Consider the following 26,014-nt stretch of genomic DNA (forward strand, 5'->3'; position numbering starts at 1 on the left):
TTAACCCATGAATGATGCTGAAGCCTAATGGCACATGAAAAGAAAGTTTATGAAGGTAATGCTCAAGCTGTTTCCATTTAGCAAATACCCACACAAAGAAATGAGGAACAGGAGATAATAAATAGTGAAGTATGGCCTCCCATCCTATAAACGTATAGAATAGTAACTTTTAAGCATGAGAGAAAAGAAAAGTCAATACAGACATAAAACAACAACAAAAAAATCTTTAATAAGTTGATCAATGCATCTGCACATCTGTACTTTTTTGCGAAATGGAAATTCAGATACTTCAACAAAGATATACAAGATTTATGACAATGTATGTACCCTCAGCCCTGTGTTGAAAGTCATTGCCCCATAGAAGGATATGAATTATACTGATAACACATCTGAACTCAGTATTAACAAAATTTAGCACGAAATACTGTTCCTCCTTCATAATAAGAAATAAAATACACTATGGTTATCAATGCGCTGAGTTATTTTGGTGGAATATCACAACGGTTAAATTCCCCATTTGGTCATAAATAACATGAAAACGGTTTATCACATTCATGCATTTTCTTTTCCCTGACTGTCAGTGTCACGCAATTCAAAATTACTTGAAAGTACTATACAATTTTACAAACAAGTTACCTATAAGTTACATCTTTAGTATTCTGCCACCTAAATCATTTAACTATCTATACTGTCTAAATTATGTATACAACCCCAGTACAAGTAAACTGGAGCTGTTACTTGTGGTGGACCACAGATCCTTACTTTTTGTTAATTTTCCCGGAAGATGAATTTCCCACAAGAGGTAAAATTAGGAAATATACTTTTAGTGTTGTAAATTTAACCAAAAGTCAACAAGAAGTATGCACCTACTTCTTTACCAGTGCATACATGGCCTTAAGAATAGCGTTAGCATCAAGATACAATAATAAGAGAATCGGAACATAAAACGATTTTATGTGCAGATGGTGCTTTACTATTTATCACTGAGCCACAATTATCCTGGAAATATTGAGATAAATAGGCCCATTTAGTAAAAGAGCTAACTGTGAGAGGCATTGGGATAAATCTGAGCTATTTTCCATATCAAAGTTTTCTCTAGGTCAATTGCACCTCTTTAGGATTATGACCAACCCACCAGTGCCAGAATCTTTTTCCTCTTTTTCTTTGCTTCTAGGACACTTCATTTTATAGGAATATGTTCATTCTGGGATTGTAGAGTTCCATGTAGATAAACCTGGAAACTGTTACTGTCTAAGGAATTACAGTTACCTGTAGCATTTTCAGAAGGGCAGTTTTCCTCATGCATCTGAGTTCTCTCTCCTTTTTATACTTCAGAGCCTAATAAAATCCAGCATGTTTTGGTAGTAGTTTCCAATTAATGAATATTTATGAACAGTGAACATTTGAAAGTGCTGGGATTTTTACCATGCTCATAATGGGAGGATTTGATACCAGCTTCTTTACATACATACACAGTAAACGTAGTCAGGCAAAGGAGTTTTATGACAAGGGCATAGGCTATAAGACTGCAGGGTAAAGTGCATTGACTAATACAAAAACAGGATACTGAGTTTTGAAAACACAGATTCAAGTCCCTGTCCTCTCACTAATTAATTGTATGCACAGATAAATTTTTGTCACTGCCTCTTTTCTGTGAAATGGGATTTAAGATCCTAGAATCAGGCCAGGTGTGGTGGCTCATGCCTGTAATCCCAGCACTTTGGGAGGCCGAGGCGGGTGGATCACGAGGTCAGGAGATCGTGACCATCCTGGCTAACACGGTGAAACCCTGTCTCTGCTAAAAATATACAAAAAAATTAGCCGGGCGTGGTGGCAGGTGACTGTAGTCCCAGCTACTTGGGAGGCTGAGGCAGGAGAATGGCGTGAACCCGGGAGGCGGAGCTTGCAGTGAGCCGAGATCGCGCCACTGCACTCCAGCCTTGTTGACAGAGCGAGACTCTGTCTCAAAAAAAAAAAAAAAAAAAAAAAAAAAAAAGGATCCTGGAATCAAATAGGACCACATATGAAGCATTTTATAAACAGTAAAACATGATAATAAAGGTTAGCTTTGGTTGTCTCCTGCAAACTGGGCAATTGAGCCAATGTCACTCAGAAGTAAGTTTTAAGCATCTTTCTACCAAATACCTTAGGCTGGAATGAAAATTTCAGTAGGCAAAATTGTCATATTGGGAGCCAGAACATACTTAAAAATCATGATGAAAAAAAGCATTTGCATGTTACGTTTGACTACTTGTTAATAAGTTGTGTTCTTTTTTGAAAAACCCATGAAAGATAAAACAGAGTAAATACTTGTTTTGAATGCTATAATATTGCTCCTCATGTAAAGTACAGTGTAGTAATATTACAGTTGGAGCAATTTAGTAGAATGAATGAAGGAAATTGAAATTATTAAGCTAAATGCCATGCTATATAACTAAGGCCACCTATTTAAATGACAAGATTTAGCTAGTTTGGTTAGCTATAGCAAGGCAGAGAAGACATTAAAAAACAACTAGCATCATACCAAAATACTTACAAATACTTATAATCATATTTTCTCCTTTAGCTTTACTTCAGCTAGAGATGGTAATAATAAGTATATTTCCTCATGGCTACATATTCAGGACATAGGCATGGGCAAAGACTTCATGACTAAAACACCAAAAGCAATTGCAACAAAAGCAAAAATTGACAATTAAACTAAATTAATTAAACTAAAGAGCTTCTGCACAGCAAAAGAAATTATTATCAGAGTGAACAGGCAACTTACAGAATGTGAGAAAATTTTTGCAATCTATCCATCTGACAAAGGGCTAATATCCAGAATCTACAAAGAACTTAAACAAGTTTACAAGAAAAAACAAACAACCCCATCAAAGAGTGGGCAAACGATGTGAACAGAGAGACACTTCTCAAAAGAAGACATTTATGCAGCCAACAGAAATATGAAAAAATGCTCACCATCATCACTGGTCATTAGAGAAATGCAAATCAAAACCACAATAAGATACCATCTCATGCCAGTTAGAATGGCGATCATTAAAAAGTCAGGAAACAACAGATGCTGGAGACAATGTGGAGATAGAAAGATAGTAGATAATACCTTTGTCAGTGGAAGCTGTAGAATGAATAATAAGGTTTCTTAAAACCTGGGCCCTTACTTTAACATTTTGGAAGATACGCAAAATCTTGTCACTACCTTTAAAATGCAGAATTCAATAAAGTATCTCTTTGGTAACCAAACAAATATGTATTGCCACAACTAAAAATCCCTTTAGACCTCCATGACTGATTTATACTTTTGAACTTCTTAACTAAATATGTTGCTGCTTTAAAAATATATAAAAACATAAATTTAGCAGAGATAACAATAAAATGTAACTGTTAAAAAAACTGGGAAATGAATTCATTGAAGTTTCAGGATACAAAATTAATGTCCACAAATCAGTAGCTCTGCTATACACCTACAGTGACCAAGCTGAGACTCAAATCAAGAACTCAACCCCTTTCACAATGGCTGCAAAAAAAAAAAAAAAGAATACTTAGGAATATACCTAACCAACGATGTGCAAGAACTCTACTTGCACAAACTAGAAAACACTGCTGAAAGAAATCATATACAACACAAACAAAAGAAACACACACCCCATGCTCATGGATGGGTACAATCAATATTGTGAAAATGACCACACCGCCAAAAGCCATCTGTAAATTCAATGCAATTCCCATCAACATGCCACCATAATTCATCACAGAATTAGAGAAAACAATCCTATAATTCATATGGAACCAAAAAAGAGCCCACATAGCCAAAGCAAGACTAAGCAAAAAAAAAAAATCTGGAGGCATCACATTACCTGACATGAAACTATACTATAAGGTCATAGCCACCAAAACAGTATGGTACTGGTATAAAAATAAGCACATAGACAAATGGAACAGAATAGAGAACTCAGAAATAAACCCAAATACTTACAGCCAACTGATCTTCAACAAAGTAAACAAAAACATAAAGTTGGGAAAAAACACTGTGTTCAACAAATGGTGCTGGGATAATTGGCAAGCCACATGTAGAAGAATGAAGTTGGATCCTCATTTCTCACCATATACAAAACTCTACTCAAAATGGATCAAAGACATAAATCTAAGACCTGAAGCCATAAAGATTCTAGAAGATAACATTGGAAAAACCCCTGTGTACATTGGCTTTGGCAAAGACTTCATGACCAAGAACTCAAAAGCAAATGGAACAAAAGCAAACATAAATAGATGGGACTGAATTAAACAAAAAAGCTTCTACATAGTAAAAAAAAAAAATAATAATCAGCAGAGTTAAGAGACAACCCATAGAGTGGGAGAAAATCTTCACAATTTATACATCCAACAAAGGACTAATATCCAAAATCTACAAGGAAATCAAACAAACCAGCAAGAAAAAAAAAATCCCATCATGAATAGACAATTCTCAAAAGAAGATATACAAATGGCTAAGAAGCACATAGAAAAATGCTCAACATCACTAATTATCAGGGAAATGGAAACCCAAATCACAGTGTGATACCACCTCGCTTCTACAAAAAAGGCCATAATCAAAAAATTTAAAAAAAATAGATGTTGGTGTGGATGAGGTGAAAAGGGAACAATTTTACACTGTTGGAGGGAATGTAAACTAGTGTGACCACTGTGGAAAAGAGTGTGGAGATTCCTACTAAAAGTAGATCTACCATTTCATCCAGTAATCCCAGTACTAGATATCTACCCAGATGGAAAGAAGTCATTATACAAAAAAGATACTTGCACACACATGCTTATAAGAGCATAATTTGGAATTGCAAAAGTATGAAACCAGCTCAAATGTCCATCAATCAACAAGTGGATGAAGAAAATGTGGTGCATATACACATACGCACACATATATAAATATCATGGAATACTACTCAGTCATAAAAGGAGTGAAATAATGTCATTTACAGCAACCTGGATGAAACTGGAGACTACTATTCTAAGTGAAGTAATTCAGAAATGAAAAACAAGCATCCTATGTTTTCATTCATATGTGGAAGCTAAGCTATGAGGACTCAAAGGCATAAGAATGATATATTGGACTTTGGGGACCCAGGGGAAAAGGGTGAGTGGTGGGAAAGGATAGAAGACTACACATTGGGTACGGTGTACACTAAAGAACTTATTCATGTAACCAAAAACCACCTGTTCCCCAAAAACCTATTGAAGTAAAAAAAATGAAAAAAAGATCATAAAAATTACATCATTACTTATTACATTACTTATTACATAATAAAAATTACTTATTACATCATCATATAGTGAACATTCCTAATACAAGGTGGGGGTGGGGTAATCAAACACACTTTTTAACGATTTTTTTTGTTAAAATATAAATATAGGAATGACAACAATAGTGAAAATATTTTTTGATACCTTATTTTACTTTACATTCTATGTCCAGAATGTTCTCATAATCTTAGCTGTATTTTGAGAATACATGCAAATAGTCTCATCACATAGCTAGTCCCTTGAAAATATTTATTAGGTGGCTTTTTATTTTTATCATTATAAATAATGGTCAGATGAACATGATTTTGTATGTATATTTGTACATATCAGATAGTTTTTAAGATAATTCTTGAAAATGAAATTATCGTTTCAAAGGCTATAAATATTATTAAAATGTGGATATGTATATTGCCTGATTTTCCTTGAGAACAACTGTACTCATATTATGTTTTTTTGTCACCCAGGCTGGAGTGCAGTGGTAGGACCTCCGCTCTCTGCAACCTCCACTTCCCGGGTTCAAGCAATTCTCCTGCCTCAGCCTCCTGGGTAACTGGGATTACAGCCATGTGACACCACAACCAGCTAATTTTTGTATTTTTAGTAGAGACAAGATTTCACCAAGTTGTTCAGGCTGGTCTCGAACTCCTGACCCCTTGATCTGCCCGCCTGGGCCTCCCAAAGTGCTGGGATTACAGGCAGGAGCCACCACGCCCAGCCTACTATTTTCTTGAAATAAAGATTTAGCTTCTCATCTGTGTGTATATATTTTTACATTTCTAACAATGTATGACATTATAATATTTAAAAAATTTCCTATTTGCTAGAGTATTCTACAGTTTCTTATTACTTAATCTTTCACCTATTTACTTTTCTGAGGGTTAATTCTTGCTCTAAAACATAAGGATACATTTATTTTTGACATCTATAATGATAAGACATCTCGCACAGTAGAATTAAACTTAACTGTGATGCAGTTTATCAATTTGATCTCTCTTTTCTAGTTGTTTCACACACTTTTGAAGATTACTTGGCAACTGGTAGTTTATCAACAAATATTAATTTAACAAGGAATGAATAAATTAATTAATATTGACTACTTAAGGTGAGTATGAGCATATAGGTTTGGGTCTTAATTCTGAAATACAAAATGTTTACTTTTATTGGTGGTTTTAGTCTTGAGATTCAGCAATCACTGAGGTATTTGATATAAAGTGTTTGCAATAAACACTGAAGCCTCTTACTGTTTCTACAAATTAGACAAATGTCAATTAGCTTAGCATGAGTGTGTTGTTTGCAATTATTTGCAGTATATTTTGTATACTTTGAAAAACTAATATGGGCCATGAAAAAGTAGCTCTATCAGACTGACTCCTCCATCCCGGGCAATTACGAAAGCTGGACCAAACCAAACTTTTGTTACCATCAGAAAGCACTAGTAATTAATACAAACGAAGCACACAAGAGGAGATTAATATTCACATTGAATTTCTCTTTAACTGCATTTTTAAATACATTTTTCATAGAAAGTGGAAGTTTATTGGTCAAAGGAAATACAGAGTTCTGGCTTGCCAATGTGGCTGGAACTTGATATGCAGGAAAGAGTAGCAGAGAAAAATTCTCTAAAAACCTGTATAAAAAATTCTCTCCCAACCTTGATTGACTCCTAAGCTTCACACACATAGAACAGACAGCTAGAAGACCTAGCAAAGGACAGAGGTTGCACAAGACATGGTATATGTTGGAATCCAGGTCCAGTAGAATTTACATGCAATACAAAAGACAATAGGTATTCAGTTGTGACCTCTAAATGATTGTGCCTTAGATGTAAAGGCAAAGCTAAAATAGAACCACTCTAACATAGCCTCAATAGCCTCTAACAAAGCATCAATAGAATCAAGATGAAACCCTCATATTTCAATTTTAAAATAAAACAAGACAAAACCCTACAAACCAAAATAGAAACTCAACAATCTTTACAGGAACATGATAATGCAAAGTCTCCGCAAGCACACTATATCACAAAAAAAAAGTGTAAAGAAAAGTAAGAAAAATATTTAAAATATGAGAAAAATAATACCATACAGCCAAAATATCTAACCTACTTATAATTGGAGTTTAATAATGGGATAACAGAGAGCATAGGCCAGAAACCACATTTTAAAAATATTGACTAAATAATATCTAATTTGATCAAAGACATGACTTTGTGGATTTGAGAAGTTCAGCAAATGTCAATTGATCTAAATCCAAACAGTCTATCCCTGAGTCAAATTACTATAGTCATTAGATTAGAAGTAAATATCCAGAATTCAATTTTATTTCTATATATTAGGAAAAAATTAAAAATCCTTCACAGATATCCTGCAGATAAGGGGGGACTACTGTATAAATATATATTCACATGATTTATAAAATAGGGGTAACATCAGCTGAATATTTTAAAAATAATCTTTTAAGTAAATAGTGCTGGAACAATTAGATGACCTTATAGAAAATCAAATAATTTTTTACTCATTCCTTATGCCATATGTAAAAATTAATCTGAAATGGAAAATAGATCTACAGGTCTATGGAAGGTAAAACAATAAATCTTCAAGAATATATAGGAAAATAATTCAGTGAACTTGGGTGAACAAATATTTGTTAAACAGAACAGAAATACGCTCACTCCAAAACCAAAATGTTGATAAATTGGACTTCTTTGAAGTCGAGATCTTTTGTTCACTGAAATGGGTAAGTCCAAAAAAAAACTGGAAGAAGATACATAAAACAAATATATCTAAAAAAGAATACATATCTAGGTTATAAATGAATCCTACAAATTCATAATTAAATGACCAAAGATACACTTTAAAAATGGGAAACTTGAACAAGCAAAAGGGAGATAACTAAATGGCCAATAAGCATATAAAATATGCTCGACATGATTATGCACCAAGAAAACACAAAGTAAAATCTCAATGATTTATCAACTTACTCCAAGAGAAAAACAAAAACTAAAATTAAGAAGACAGACAATGTCAACTGTTGGTGAGAAAGTGAAGAAACCGAAACTCTCATGTAGTGTTGGTAGAAATACAAATTACTTCAATTACTGTGAGTAACTCTTGACAATGTCTATTAAGCCTAGGCACACTTCTACCTTATGATCCAACAATGCCATGTTTAGGTATACATCACAAAAACTTAATTGACTACATTAGCCAAAAGTATGTATAAAAATATTTCTACTGACCTCATTCATGGTAGCATAAAACTGGGAGCAACTCAAACATCTACAAAAAAGAGAATGGATGAATTTTAGTGCATTTATAAAATCAACAAAAAGTATTCCTGAAAAATGCAAAATCATAGATAATTCTCACAGATAATATGTTGAATGAAAGAAGACAGACACACAAGTTATTATAAAATGATTTAATTCATATGATGTTTGAGACTAGACAAAATTTAATCTTTAATTTTTGAAAGCAGAATTATTATCTCTGAGAAGGATTATAAGAGAACCTTCTGTTATCCAACATAGTACTGGAAGTCCTAGCTAGAACAGTTAAACAGGAGAAAGATATAAAGGGCATCTAAATTGGAAAGGAAGAAGTCAAATTATTCCTGTTTGCTGATGATATGATGTTATATTTGGAGAAACCTAAAGACTCAAAAAGAAAACTACAGGAACTGATAAATTTAATAAAGTTACAGGACACAAAATTAACATACAAAAATCAGTAGCATTTCTATATGCCAACAGTGAACAATGTGAAAAAGAAATTTAAAAATTAATCCCATTTACAATAGCCACAGGTAAAATTAAACACCTAGGAGTTGACTTAATCAAAGATATGAAAGATCTCTATAAACTATGAAACACTGATGAAGGAAATTGAAGAGGACACCAAAATATGGAAACATATTTCATGTTCATGAATTGGAAGAATCAATATTGTTAAAATGTCCATATTACCCAAAGCAACCTACAGATTCTATGCAATCCCTCACAAAATATCAAAGACAATCTTCAAAGAAATAAAAAAATTCTAAAATATATATGGAACCACAAAAGGCCCAGAATAGACAGAGCTATCCTAAGTAAAAGGAACAAAACTGGAGGAATCACATTAGCTGACTTCAAATTATACTACAGACATATATTAACCAAAACAGCATGGTACTGGCATAAACACAGGCACATAGATGAATGGAACAGAAGAGAGAACTCAGAAACAAATCAACACACCTACAGGAAACTCATTTTTGACAAAGGTGCCAAGAACATACACTAGTAAAAAGACAGTCTCTTCAATAAATGCTGCTAGGAAAACTGGATAGTCATATGCAAATGAATGAAACTACACCCCTATCTCTCATCATATAAAAAATCAAATCTAAATGGATTAAACACTTAAGATCTCAAACTATGAAACTACTACCAGAAAACATTGGGGATAATCTCCAGGACATTGGTCTGGACAAAGACTTCTTGAACAACACCCCACAAGCACAGACAACCAAAGCAAACCTGGACACATGGGATCACATCAAGATAAAAAGCTTCTGCATAGCAAAGAATACAGCCAACAAAGTAAAGAGACAACCCACAGAATGGGAAAAAATATTTGCAAACTACCCATCTGACAAGGGATAAATAACCAGATGATATAAGAAGCTCAAACAACTCTATAGGGAAAAAATCTAATAATCCAATCAAAAAATGGGCAAAAGATTTGAATAGACATTTCTGAAGAGAAGACATGCAAATGACAAACAGGCATATGAAATGGTGCTCAACATCAATGATCATCAGAGAAATGCAAATCAAAACTTCAAGGAGATACAATCTCACCCCAGTTAAAATGTCTTTTATCCAAAAGACAAGCAATAAAAATGCTGGAGAGAATGTGGAGAAAAGGGAACCCTCGTACACTGTTGGTGGGAATATAAATTAGTATCACCGCTATGGAAAACAGATTGGAGGTTCCTGAAATAACTGAAAAATGAGCTACCATATGATCTAGCAATCTCACTGCTGGATATAGACCCAAAAGAAAGGAAACCAGTATATCAAAGAGAAATCTGTACTCCTATGTTTGTTGCAGCACTGTTTACAATAAATAGCTAAGATTTGAACGCAACCTAGGTGTCCATCAACAGATGAATAGATAAAGAAAATGTGGTACATAAACATAATGGAGCAGTATTCAGTCATAAAAAGAAAGAGATCTAGTCATTTTCAACAACATGGATGGAAATGACGTCATTGCGTTAAGTGAAATAGGCACAGAAAGACAAACACTGCATGTTTTCACCCATTTATGGGATCTAAAAATCAAATCATGCTTTGATTGATTTGATATGAAGGAACCCATGGACGTAGAGAGTAGATGAATGGTTACCAGTGGTTGGGAGGAAGGTGGAGATGGTTAATGGGCACAAAGAATAGAAAGAATGAATAGGACCTACTATTTGATAGAACAATAGGGTAACTATAGTCAATAGTACGTTAATTGTATATTTTTAAATAGCTTTAAGATGTAATTGCATTGTTTGTACCTCAAAGGATAAATGTTTGAGGGTTCGGATACCCCATTCTCCATGGTGTGCTTATTTCACACTGCACGCCTGTATCATAACATCTGATGTACTCCCAAAATATACACACCTACTATGTAAATATAAAAAAATAAATTTTTAAAGAACCTTCTGGAATGATGTATATTCAATTTAAGGGTGATAGTTACACTGATACATATATCTGCTTCATATTAAGCATGTATGTATTCAGTAAAGATGCTCTTTACTGAAGTTACAGCAATATTTTTTAAAGGGTGATCATTAAATGACATCTAATGCCATATGTTTATTTAGGAGTCAAGCTATGCTGGGTTTGTTTGCAAGCTATATGCTATGTTATGTAAAATTCTGGACTGAGTAGATTTGGCTTTTGTTTAACTCTGGTTTTCACCAACTTAATCAGGATGTGCCATAGTAGTGTTTTCTTTTTCTTCTTTTTTCTGCTTCAAATTTGTTGAGCTTTTGAATTCATGGGTTTATGAATTTTATTAAATTTGAAAAAAAATTTGGCAATTATTTATTTAAACATTTTTTTTCTGACTCTCTCTCCCTTTATTCTGTAGATCTAATTATACTTGAAATTGTCCCACAAGTTTTTGGTGTTCTATTCTCTTTATGTTTTATGTTGGATAGTTTTCTTTTTTCCTATGACTTCATGTTTACCACTTTTTCTTTTGAAATACATAATTTAATCTGTTCTTAAGATCACGAATATACTTTTAAAAGATATTGCATTATTATATCTAAAAGTTCAATTTTTTATTTTTTATCTATTCTATTTCTCTCTTCATCATGTTCCTATTTTCACTTACTTCTTTGAACTTTTGGAACATATTTATAGTCACTGCTATTATGTCCTCTGCTAACTGCAATGGTGATTTCTAGATTTGTTTACATTTCTTAAATTTTATCTTTATTATTGGTCTTATCTTTCTGCTTCTTTACATGCCTGGTGATTTTCATTGTATGCTGTACATTTTGTATTTTTCATTATTTGTTTCTGTATGGTAGTTTTAAAATAATATTGCCCTCTTTGTTCTGGTATGCAGTGGAGTTACTGGGGATCAGTTACAACCTTTCAAGGTCTGTTCTTACACCTAGTTAAGCTTCTTTTTCTCTAGTGGTCTGTCCCACAAATTATGAGCACCTCAGTATCCCCGAACACTAACCCCTTTTTTTTCTCAACTCACAGAGATTTCTGGGTTTGTTTCTCTTCTGTTGTTACCTGGAAACTACTTCAAGAAACTAAACTATTGCAATTATAGGAATTATCTCATTTATTTTCCTTCTGCCTGGGATCACAGTTCTGCACTGCCTGCTGTACAATAACTGAAAACCATTGTTTCATATAGTTGTCTGGTTTCTAGTTAAGACGTGAGGGCAAATCAAATACCTGTTAATCCTCCTGGACTGAAGTGGAAGTCTACATACACTCACTTTTATAAGCCTATTGAAAGATTACAAAAGACCAAGTGATACTAAAACTTGTTTCCAAGTGATATAGTTGTGTTTTTGTTTTCTTTTAGTTTGCTTGTTTTTGCCTACATATATAATTTAATAAATATACCTATTACACAGTAGTGAAATTAACATTTACTGAAATAAGTAAGATTTGCTGATTTAAATTTCTTCACTTTTTTCTTTATTCTTTAGCAGACCGAAAACTAGAAAATCATCACTGTCTGCTAAACTGACTATGGACTTGGCTGATATGAACCTATTGGATTTGAATTTTAACCATGCCACTTACTAACTTTGTAATGTTAAGGAATCCACATGACTCCCCTGAGACTCAGTTTCTTCAGCTATAAAATGAGGATGAACTATGAATACTAATTGTGAAATATTCACTGTTTAAAATAATAAATCCATTTTATGAAACATAATGTCATGCATATAGTTGATACAAAAAAATAGAAGTCTGTGTGCTAAAGAACAGCATAGGGCAAAGGACATAACTCATGTACAAACTGCATGAAATAGAGAAAATAACATAGAACTTATGTGTAGGAGAGCACTAATCAAAAGTCCTTTCTTGGAAAACTTACTTGACCTTTATGAGGCTCATTTTTCTCATTTTTATAATGAAATGGTTTAAGTTGATAATTGTAAAAGTCATTTCTAAAAATGAAATGATGTGATCTGATCTCACTTAATGCCACATCTTAACAAACTGACCTAACTGGTCACATACAAAGCTCAATTTTTTGCTATTATTTTTTTCCTGTTATGCACCAGCCAAAAGTAGATTTTTGTGAATTCTTGTTATCATATAAAAAGATTATTGAGTATTGTTTCTTGTTAGAGCAAAGCTCTTCTTTTTGGGTCTTACCATGGAAAGAGTCTATTCGTTTTTTATCTCCTTGATAATCTGTGAAGCATTTCTTTGTGCATATGTATCTTTCTACCTTTTCCAGAGTTTAGAGTCTCTGTTGGAACTTTAGTCAATAAATTTCCCCATTATTTCCAAAATACAAGAACAGAGATTCTAGAGACTGTCTTTCCAGTGGTTGAAAATAGAAATTATTGAGGCACTAAAACCTTATCTGAAGTGAAATGATTGTTTTACACAGCACTTAATGAGAGAAAATTAGAAAGTCACATGGAAGTGGGAAAAAAGTTATTAGAAACAAAGATCGCTTACATTTTTTGTTTCTGGTCTACTCAGCATTTTTTCAATCCCAGAAAGGCTGAGTGTTCTGCATAACATGCTGATTATTAACCTTGCAAGGAAACAGTATTAAATCTTTCCCTTTACTGTCACCCATTTAGTGTCTGCACAGGTGCATCTAGCAATAAAATGGATGTACATCCTCTGTACCTTCCTTATCATTCACTCAGCTGTGCTTTGGGTCATTGGATTTGTATGAACAGTACACAGCAGAATCCACAAGGAAGTGGTTCTAAGTGTCCCCATTCTAAGGCTTTTATTCTCTTCAAATCAAGGCAGGTATGATCTTCATTAACATCTTAACCATGTAACCAGCACATTATCTCCCTGTTCACTCAGACTTAATTTTAAAGTCTTGTACTAGTCTGATCTCACACTGCTATAAAGATACTATCTGAGACTTCGTAATTTACAAAGAAAGGAGGTTTAATTGACTCACAGTTCCCCATGGCTGGGGAGGCCTCAGAAAATTTACAATCATGGTGGAAGGCCAAGGGGAAGCAAGGCACATCTTACACGGCAGCAGGTGACAAAGAGTGCAGGGGGAACTGCCACTTGATCAGATCTCATGAGAACTCACTCACTATCATGAGAACAGCATGGGGGGAAATGCCCCCACGATCCTGTCATCTCCCACCAGGTTTCTTTCTCAACACGTGGGGATTACAATTCAAGATGATAATAGAGCCAAATCATATCAGGTCCTAATTAAGAACTGTGAACTATACATGAGGTTCTAAGAACTTACCTAATCTACACTTCCAAATAATAGAGGCCTTCTCCAGTCCAGGGGCTCCCTGGCATCAGTCTTAAACAAAGCCTGATACATTACTCTTTCAGCTCCTATGAGAGGGAGGACCCTGTGATTCCTGTCCATGTAGCAAAGTGACTGGAAAATGTGTATAGAACTAGGACGAATCTTCAAAGTCAACAGCTGTGATTACCTGTGCTAGATACGTAGGGAGCATGGGGTCTGGATAAGATACTGTGTTTCACTCAAGAAACTAGAGGGAGTATAATTAAGATGATTAGTTCAAGTATTGGTCAAGGAAGGGATCTTGTTATCAGAAATCAAGAACCACGTATAAGAAATGGGATTCATTTGCCAAATATGTTTTAAAAAGGATGTACAGATATAAACAAAAAAGACATGATGCCTCGGGGCAAAAAAGAAGTTAATATAAAAATGGTCAGTATGAAGGAATCTGGACCTTGAACATGGAAGGGTGTTGGAGGCTGGCTGTGATACTGAGTATGTGAAATGGGGGACACACCTGCTGAATTAAAAAAGCTATGCAGCTCTGACATATTCATTGCTCTGCTCCTGAGTTTTATTGCTTTCTTATTTACATGATAATTTAGCCATTTACACAAATTGTAGAGCTGCTTTCCTTATTTTATATAAAGGGCAATTGTTTTAACCCAGTGTTCTCAACTGGTAGCATTTTATTTTCACAATTAGAGTAGAGTATGCAACTGGAATTTAGTGGGTAGAGGCTAGAGATATTGCTTAAAAATGTATAATGCACAGGAAAGCCCCTTACAACAAAAATTAGCCATCCCAAAATGTCAATAGTGCTAGAGAAACACCATCCTGACAACAATAAATATGCAGATTTGCCCCTCTATAATCTTTATAGGTATTTTAATGCAAAAGTAATAAATAGAATAACAGTAGTTCCCATACTTGACAAGATATAAGAAGTACATATGAAGGTTTTGAGAACCATGCATTCCAGGACCCTTTCTTAGACCTGCTGAATGAGAATACTGGTGAATATATCTGTGTATTTTAAAGGGATAAAGAGATGTGTATTTTAAAGGGATAAACAGCTGCTTCTGTTAGCTACCTGTGCTTCAGAATAACAAAGATAATCTCTCCATTCCTAGAGATAGATAAAATGGATTTTATTTTCTTACCCTGTTTATTCACCTAAAGAGTCTTTATTGATCTGTTCATTAAATTCTGCCTCCAAGCATGCATAGACATATAAAATAGAAAAATGAATTCTCCATCAAATTTGTCATCTATACACAGGAATTGAGAAATCAAGATAATGACTGAGATTATTAAAGTAATAGATATCATAGGAATTGTTAACAATCATAGTATGCTGCTATACTACAGTGTTTAGGATTCACACAGTTTCTATTTCCAAGGGGCTCACACTGATTGTCACAAAGAGGAAACAAAGATAATCTTTTCAACTTCTATTAAAATTCATCCTCATGCTTATTGTCTCTGCTATTATTTTAATTAAAATATTACTCTAACTGAGTAACAGTAACAAATATCTTTATCTTTTTTTGTTAGAACTTTTTTAAAGGAATAAATCCCATTGCTTTTCTCACTGTGATACATGTACTCTATTCAGAAAATAAATTATAAAACACACAAGAATACAAAGACAAAACTGAATGATCACTAAATCACTAGCCAGAGTTTAAAACTGCCTCAATTAAAAATGTTCTATAATATTTTATATTTATGTACAGAAATACATTAACAACATTTCATTCATTTAGAAAAGAATTTACGCTGCTTCAATGTGGTCATTATAGAGTAGCAGGCATTAAGACTACTGCGAAAAATTATTATGACAGCTGAGTAATTTAATAACTGTTAATGTAAGTGAATCTGTATTCCAAAAATTTCCAAAAAAGAGAGAGAAAGGCAGAAGACAGGGAGGCAAGAAAGAAGCAAATAAGGAAAGAAGGAAAGATAACCCATCCCCAGATGGCTTTGCTGATGAGTTTCTTCAAGTGTTAAAGGGATAAATAATACCAACGTTATACACATTTATCTAAAAAATAAAATGAGAGACTACTTTTTAATCTGTTTAATGGGGCTAGCACAACCCTGATATCAAAAGTCATAAGACAGCAAGATTACAGGTTAAAATCTTTCATTAGCATATAAGGGTAGCAATAAACAAACATGATAAACAAACAAACAGAAACAAACAAACACATTTACAGGTCTGGCAGGGTGGTTCATGCCTGTAATCCCAGCATTTTGGGAGGCTGAAGCTGGTGGATCACCTGAGGTCGGGAGTTCGAGACCAGCCTGACCAACATGGAGAAACCCCACCTCTACTAAAAATACAAAATTAGCCAGGCTTGGTGGCACATGCCTGTATTCCCAGCTACTCAGGAAGCTGAGGTAGGAGAATTGCTTGAACCCAGGAGGCAGATGTTGCGGTGAGCTGAGATCACGCCATTGCACTCCAGTCTGGGCAACAACAGCAAAACTCTGTCTCAAAAAAATAAAAAATAAAAATAAAATAAAAAATTTTAAAAATGGGCTTTATTCCAAGAATGCAAGGTTGGTTTAACATTTTGCCAATCAAAAATCATTGTCATCTTAATAGAGGTATGAAGTTCATTGATAAATTATGATTCTCATTTATTTAAAAACAAAACAATAAAAAACCAAAAAAAAAAAAAACTTTAGCTAGCTAAGAATAGAAACAGGCTTTTATAATCTGAGTTATTTGCAAAGAAAGCCTATAACTAACATCATGCTTAATGAGAAATTATTGAATGTTTTTCTTATACCTTGGGCAAAAATCAAAGATGTCTACTATTATTGTTCTAATCAACATTTTACTAGAGGTATTAGCCTACAGCCTATGCAATAAATTTTAAAAAAAAGAACTAAGAGGTATAAAAAAAATTGACAAGGAAGAAGTGAAACTATTATTTTCAGAATGTCATTATTACTTTAAAATTCTAGAACAATAAATAAAAATTTAGAATAAGTGAATCAGTAAAGTCAATGCACACAAAATTGATATACAAACATTTTATCTGTGTATAATTGCAAATTATATAAAATATTATTATTTAAAATTGCATCAAATCACATAAAATACCTAGGATTTATGAAATTAAATTTGGGAAAGATTTCCACAGTGGAAACTCTTAACATATTGCTGAGAAAAATTAGAAAATACTTCAATAAATGCTCATATGGTGACTTGGTATTAATGTTTCTGTTCTCCCTAAATTGATCTAATTATGCTAAACATTCATTTGAATATCAATCAATATTCAAGCAAAATTTTGGAGATGCAACTATAAAATAGACAAAACAGTCTTGCAAAAGACATTTAAAATAGGAAGACTTATACAGCCAAAGTAAAGACATGTTTTAGGGAGTAACATCACTAAGATCATGAAATAGAAAGCTCTGGACTTTCCTTCCACAAAAGACACACTGATTCAACTGCAACACATGGATTAATATTCTTTGTGAAAAGTCTCAAAACTATTTCAGAGGCTCTTACATCCAAGCTAGTACAAAACCAACCACACAGTAAAACTTGTAAGGAAAGCAGAGACATTTTCTGTCCATAATTCCCACCCCTGGTACAGTACTATATGATTGAAAGAGAACTTCCAGCTCCCAATCTTTCCCTGAGGAGTGAAGGCTTCAAACCACACATCTAGCATCCAGATTTTTCTGGGTGCTATCCAAGAGGGTTCCATATTGTCTGTGTTGGAGTGATGTTGGGCCAGATAATAAGCTAGTCCCCTGAGGGCTACAGAGAACAAAGTGGTGGTTTGAACAAGTGTGAGAACAATCACCACAGCTTTTCCCTACACCCTTCAGTTCAACATGAAACTAACAGACAAAAACAAACAAACAAAAACAAGAACAAGAACAAACAAACAAACAAACAAAAAGCTCCCAGCTTTTTCCTGGGAGGGAAAAGATTAAACCGCATATAAAGTGTTCTAACTCATCTGGAGGCTACCTGGGAAACTGGCTTCTGTCCTCTCTCTCTCAGAGTGCTGAGGAAACCTGGTGTTGTGTAGATAACTGGGGTCCACATAGAACAAGCACACTAGTTTGGACTAGCACAAAGGTCTGAGAGGCTCAGGGAAACTGTGACCTGTTAGATTAGTAAAGGTCTTATATTCTACAAGACCAATACATAAAGACTGGGAGAAATAAAAGTTTGTTTTATTTTCCTATTTGCATGAACACCAACAAAAAGAGCCAAGGAAATGTAAGAAACAGGAACACAAAATCGAAACAAACAAACAGACAAAAAAAACAAGATAAAACTCCAAAAACAAATCCTAATAAAATGGAGCTATGTGATTTACTGACAGAGAATTGAAAATAATTGTCATAAAAATGTTCAATGAGCTCGAGAGAGCAATGCATGAACTAAAAGAGAATTTTAACAAAGAGATACAAAACTTTTAAATGAACCAAACAGAAACCTAGGAGTTGAAGAATGTAATAAGTGAACTAAAATTTTTGATAGAGGTGTACAACAGCAGATTAGAACAAGCAGAAGAAAGGACAGAGAAGATGAAGACAAGTCATTTGAAATCATCCAGTCAGAGGAGGAGTTAAAAAAAAATGAAGAAGACAAGAGTGCACATAGGTTAACAGTCCTATAAGACATCATCAAGTGGACCAATATAGGCATTATATGAGTCTCAGATGGAAAAGAGAGAAAGAATCAGAAAGTTGATTAAAGTATAATGATTGGCTGGGTGTGGTGGCTCATGTTGTAATCCCAGCACTTTGGGAGGTTGAGGCAGGAGGATCATTTAAGCCCAGGAGTTTGAGACCAGCCTGGGCAATACAGTGAAACCCCATCTTCACTAAAAATGCAAAAGATAATAAATAAATAAATAATAAATTAAATGACTGAAAACTTCTCAAACCTGGGGAAAGAAATATTTAGATCCTGGAAGTCCAAAAGATTTTGAATAACTTAAATGCAAAGAAAAATCCATACTGAGATACAGCATGTGGGTATTTATATATACTCTTACTCTAGGACCCACTCCTGGAGTGCAGGCTGATGTGATCATATCTCGCTGTAGCCTCAGACTCCCAGGCTCAAGTACTCCTCCCACCTCAACCTCCCAAGTAGCTAGGACTATAAACAGACATGCTCCACCACACCTGGATAAACTATTTTTAAATTTTTTTTATCGTGACCAAGTCTTACTATATTGCCCATGCTAGTTCTATACTTCAGTGTTCAAGCAATCCTTCTGCCTCAGCCTTTCAATTTGTTAGTATTATAGGCATGAGCCATCATGCTCAGCCCAAGACACATTATAATCAAATTGTTAAAAGTCAAAGGCAAAGTATAAAAGTTGTTGTAAAGATAAATATATAGACAAATACAGAGTACTGTACTACGTAATAGTGTTGGGGAAATCATTTTTAATTCTAATATAAAAGTTAAAAGACAAAAGTATTAAAAATAACTATCACTAAAAATATATTAATAGGTACAGAATATAAATACAGTTGACCCTTGATTAACATATGGATTAGGGCCAGGCGCGGTGGGTCACCCTTGTAATCCCAGCACTTTGGGAGGCCAAGGCGGGCGGATCACAAGGTCTGGAGATCGAGACCACGGTGAAACCCCGTCTCTACTAAAAATACAAAAAAAAAAAAAATTAGCCGGGCGTGGTGGCGGGCGCCTGTAGTCCCAGCTACTCGGAGAGGCTGAGGCAGGAGAATGGCGTGAACCCGGGAGGCGGAGCTTGCAGTGAGCCAAGATTGCGCCACTGCACTCCAGCCTGGGCGACAGAGCGAGACTCCGTCTCAAAAAAAAAAAAAAACATATGGATTAGGGGTGCCAACCCCCCATACACTTGAAAATTTGAATAGAAATTTTGACTTGCCAAAAATTAACTACTAGCAGTCTAATGTTTACTGGAAGTCTTACCAATAACCTATACACATTAACATATACTCCTAAACAACCCACAAATCAAAGAAATCAAAAGAAAGATTAAAAAAAATCTTGAGACAAATGAAAATAAAAATACAACATACTAAAACTTAAAGGATATAGCAAAAGCAGTTCCAAGAAGAAAAAATTATAGCAATGAACACCTTTACCAAAAAAGAAGAAAGATCTCAAATAAACAAGCAAATGTTATACCTCAAAGGACTAGAAAAAAAAAAAAAGTAATCCAAAGTTAGCAGAAGGAAGGAAATAAAGATCAGAGTAGAAATAAATAAAATTGAGATTATAAAAGTAATAAGAAAAAAATCAACAAAACTAACAAGTTTTTGAAAAGATAAACAAAATTGACAAATCTTTAGCTAGACTAAGAAAAAAAGAGAGGACTCAAATAAAATCAGAAAGGAAAGGAGAGACATTACAACCCATGCAACACAAATAAACAAGATCAAAAGAGACAATTATGGACAATTATAGGCCTCTCAACAACAGAATGAGTAAATACATGGTGTTATATTAAATGTAAAATACATTGCAATAAAAAAGAACAGTAGACTGATACACACTGCATAGATGAATTTCACAGACATTATATTGAATAATCAATGTTTATAAAAATAAAAATAAATATTACTCTTTGGATGGTGTACTGTGATCTGACATACAGGGGCTTCTCTGGGTTCTAGAAATACACTATTCCCATCTGATATGGTTGTTACACTTACAGATACTTGTGCTTACTGAGTTGTAAACATTAAATTAGTGTATTTTACTACATGCAATTTACACCTTAGTAAAACATTAAAAATAAAGATTTTGTAGTATAAATGCCATTTTCTAGTTTGCATAATTCATGGCATCATACTGACATGTATGTATTTCTAATAGTTTACCAATTTAAATAACTGGTAACACATTTATGACAGAGAGTTTTGTTTCACATTATGACAAGTGTTGATGTTATTACTGTTTTAAGCCATGCCAAACTTAGCAGCAATTATTTTCATAAAAGTAAATCTGATTGATAATTCTGATTTCATTTCTTAGCTTAGTGGTGAAATTATTTTTTCAACTATTTATTAGCTGGCTATTTGTATATCTTTGTAAAATGACTCTATCCTTCATACATTTTAATTTTTCACCGATTAATAGGCATTATTTATAAAATTACAAATAATAAGTGTTTGTATCTTTGTGTTACAGAGCTTGCTTTCCCAGTTTGTCTTTTATTCTTCGATACTCTCTGCTGTATTTTTTTAACAGCTTTATTGGAATATAATTTATGTACTATTTAATTTACCCATTTAACGTGCACAATTCAGCATGCTTTTGCTATTTATTGTGAGTTAGAAGTGGCATTAGGTTGTGGTTTTGCATTGTGGCACTTTTTTACATAAAGATGTATATATTTGTAGCAACTTCATATATGTTTCTGAAAAGTTAACTTTCTATTTCCAAATACTTCTTGCTATATTCTATAGCGATGATGTATTCTTGCCTAGAATTTCTAATTATATTGATGTCTTCAATTGATTGGCTTTTAATGTCTATAACTTTGCCTTGTCTATGACTGTGATGCTAATATTAAAATACTGGTGCTTATGTATTCATTTTTTTCGGGGTACTTCTGCTTTCATTTGTTTGCTGTTTCGTTGTCTTCCTTTTAAAAAATAAACTAATTTAGTTTATTTTGCATTTCCTTACAACACCATAACTTCCTTTCATTTTCTGTCCCTTTATTTTGTTTTCTGTTTCTCGTATTGCTTCTTTTATTTTTGGTAATAATTTCTTTTATGCTGTTTCCTTGATTTCTCACCAACCTGATATCCTCCCCTAGATTTTTGGGCTTATCGAACTATCTTTTAGACCTACTATGTTGATTATCATATGTTTGAATAAATTTCATGTAAGAATCTGTTAACTTCCAAATAAAAAAGGTTATACAAAAACTAAATCCCCATTAAAAATATATATCATATTATATATATTACTTATACATAAACTCTGGATTTATACCTCACCTTTACTAAATATAGATATCTTTTCACTTCATTTTCATCGTTTTATAGATTTTGAAAGTTTTCTACTTCATTAAATAATTATTATAGTATATATGTTTTAATGGAATTACTATAATTATGTTTGCAAGGAATAGAACAATTTTATGTTTATCTATACATAGTCCTGCTAATCTTTTAAAATTAAAATTGCTTCATTTAAATAACAGTATTTGTTTCAGGACTAAAGTGACTTGATCATTCAGATGCTTTACATTTTATTAGATATTAGGTATAAGACGCATACATTCTGAGTGTTTTCATATATAAATTATCTTTTTTGAAGTTGAATGGGATTTCACTCATGAGTTGGCTGTCTATTAATGATGTATAGGAATGCTTGTGATTTTTGCACATTGATTTCATATCCTGAGACTTTGCTGAAGTTGCTTATCAGCTTAAACAGATTTTGGGCTGAGACCATGGGGTTTTCTAAATATACAATCATATTATCTGCAAACAGAGACAATTTGACTTCCTCTCTTCCTATGTGAATTCACTTTATTTCTTTTTCTTTCCTAATTGCCCTGGCCAGAACTTCCAATACTGTGTTGAATAAGAGTGGTAAAAGAAGGCATCCTTGTCTTGTGCCTGTTTTCAAAGGGAATGCTTCAGCTTTTGTCCATTCAGTATGATATTGGCTGTGGGTTTGTCATAAATAGCTCTTATTATTTTGAGATACATTCCATCAATACCTAGTTTATTGAGAGTTTTTAGGATGAAGGGGTGTTAAATTTTATCAAAGGCCTTCTCTGTATCTATTGAGATAATCATGTGGTTTTTGTCATTGGTTCTGTTCATGTGATGGATTACATTTCTTGAATTGCATATGTTGAACCAGCCTTGCATCCCAGAGATGAAGCCCACTTGATCATGGTGGAAAAGCTTTTTAATGTGCTGCTGAATTCGGTTTGCCCGTATTTTATTAAGTATTTTCACATCGATGTTCATCATGGATATTGGCCAGAAATTTCCTTTTTTTGTTGTGTCTGTGCCAGGTTTTGGTATTAGGATGATGCTGGCCTCATAATATGAGTTAGGGAGGAGTCCCTCTTTTATTGCTTGGAATAGTTTCAGAAGGCATGGTACCAGCTCCTCTTTGTACCTCTGCTAGAATTGGGGTGTGAATCTGTCTGATACTGGGCTTTTTTTCGTTGGTAGGCTATTAATTACTGACTCATTTTCAGAACTTGTTATTGGTCTATCCAGGGATTCGACTTCTTCCTGGTTTAGTCTTGGGAGGGTGTATGTGTCCAGGAATTTTTCCATTTCTTCTAGATTTTCTAGTTTATTTGTGTAGAGGTATTTATATTATTCTCTGATGGTAGTTTGTATTTCTGTGGGATCACTGGTGATTTCCCCTTTATCGTTTTTCATTGTGTTTATTTTATTCTTCTCTCTTTTCTTTTTTATTAGTATGGTTAGTGATCTATCTATTTTCTTAATCTTTTCAAAAGACCAGCTTCTGGATTCATTGATTTTTTGAAGGGTCTTTTGTGTCTCTATCACCTTCAGTTCTGCTCTGTTCTTAGTTATTTCTTGCCTTCTGCTAGCTTTTGAATGTGTTTGCTCTTGCTTCTCTAGTTCTTTTAATGGTGATGTCAGGGTGTTGATTTCAGATCTTTCCTGCTTTGTCCTAGTCACGACTTTTTGTAAAGCAGTTCTCCCTAAATAATAATCCTTTAGCTTTTGAAATCTAAAACAATAGTGAAAAAATAGTGAAAATATTATTTTATTTATCAAAATTCAAATGTAACTTCTCTCTAAATATTTGAAGTGTATTTTCCTTAAGTTTTAATTTAAAAAAAACAGAAATTTTCTACTTTGCAAATATCAGGTTAGTTTTTTTAACATAAAAATCAGATCTTCATTTATTGCATATTTTTATTATATTTTGTTCTATTTGTACTATTTTTTTATTTTGGAACACCAACCTATCCCTTCTTCATATCTACTGTCTTGTTTATTATCCTATAGAAGGTATTATTTTATTCTTGATTTTCTGTGAAAATTAAAATGCCTTAAATATTTTTGATTTGCAGAATCTATTACTATTGTGATTTGTTTCCTACTTTCTTCACTTCTTTCTTTCTTTCTTTTTCTTAACCTTCTTTTTCTTTCAATCCTTATATTTTTATTCTAAAGAATATTAATCATTTAAAAAGGAGTCTCTTATACTTGTTTCTTGTACATAAAACAAGTTTTTTTAATAAAGAATGCTTGTACTCACAAGATCTAATATTTATGTTTGAATAGCAATATATTTGACAAATACATGCAGCTATATCCATCAGTATGCACCAGTTGAATAAACTATGGTGGCTTTACCTAAAGGAGAGTAAAAATTGACTATAAAGATTATGAGAAAGGCAACTAAATATCAATATAGACCTATTCCATGAATATATGTTTATGGGGGTTGGGGAGAAAATGTACAGAACCATACATTTTATTATGTATAATAAAACACTATAATTATTTACATGATGAAGTCTTATAGTATGCCATCATAACATAAAAGGTAGGGGAAGTAAATATGTGTAGGTGTGTTCATACATATTCACTCATATTTTAATAAAGGAAATATGAGAGAATAAACTTAAAACTTACTTAAGGAGAAAGGGTATGAGGAAGAAAGGAATGGAAGTGATGGAGACGAGAGTTAGGCTTCTCTTAATAAACTCTCTTTTAATAGGCTTATTTTATAATGTTGAATTTGGAACTAAATAGTGTTTTATTTAATAATAATAGTCACAAATCATAAAAAACTAAAAAAAGAAATTCCTAAAAACTGAAAGGAAACTGAAACAAATGTACTTAAATATGTATATCCATTTGGAGCATAACAGAAAATTATTTCAAGTGATAGTAAAGTATAATCTTTTGACTGCATATTTCTGGTAAGACACATGAAAAGGATTAAAACAATCCCAAGCTGCGTTCAGTCGTCTTCTAGTTCCTAGTAACAATGATATATAGAGAGAGATAAAGAAATGATTATGTGCATATTTTTGGATAAAGCAACTAAACAACTAATTATTTTACTATGTTAGAAACCAAGATCTTTTTCAGCATAACAACATACATAAGTGTATAGGTTAAAAAAATGTGACCCTGAATATAAATTTGAAATAACCAGTATAAACTGATATTTTGTTTCTTCTTTTTAATCAATATATATTTTCTAACTCAGAAAACTAAAATTTTTTTTTACAATAAGTACCATTAGAATCCATAATGTGATTTTTAAGACCACTTCCCATTAAAGTAATTACAATAATTACAGTTTCTTAGAGAAACAGCCACTTCCAGGTGTTGTGAACAGCACTGAGTAAGCCTGAGACAAGGCGATGTGACAAAGTACAGAGTGTATCAAATGCCGAGGCCATGCCAAAATGAAACAGGAGCCCCTGAAAGGGCTTCCACTCATTAGAGTTGAACATCTTATGAGGGCAAGAGGCCAAAACTTTTCAAATATATAAAAATATGAGTTCATAATGATACTAAAATATATTTATTATTCAACTATGAAAGTTTCTAAAGCATCATATATTTTTTCTCAAAATTAATAAAAGTGAGGAAAAATAAGCATTTAATTATTCTTCCTTTTCTGAACAAACTCAGAATATCCTAATATTTGATAAGGAAAATCATCTTTTGCCTTTTGTCAGATAATTGCACTAGCAGAT

At 33.2% G+C, this 26,014-nt stretch overlaps 1 long non-coding RNA gene across 1 annotated transcript in view; it reads right to left on the reverse strand.

Moving 5' to 3' along the window:
- The window catches only part of LOC134732376 (uncharacterized), a 1,392,928-nt gene that overhangs the window by 543,979 nt on the left and 822,935 nt on the right, over positions 1-26,014 (reverse strand). The window contains exon 7 of the long non-coding RNA XR_010115476.1: positions 8,531-8,570. This is a non-coding gene — a long non-coding RNA (uncharacterized lncRNA). The remainder of the gene's footprint in view (positions 1-8,530; positions 8,571-26,014) is intronic.

This window comes from Symphalangus syndactylus, chromosome 14 (assembly GCF_028878055.3).
Source record: "Symphalangus syndactylus isolate Jambi chromosome 14, NHGRI_mSymSyn1-v2.1_pri, whole genome shotgun sequence".
NCBI classification, from domain to species: domain Eukaryota; kingdom Metazoa; phylum Chordata; class Mammalia; order Primates; family Hylobatidae; genus Symphalangus; species Symphalangus syndactylus.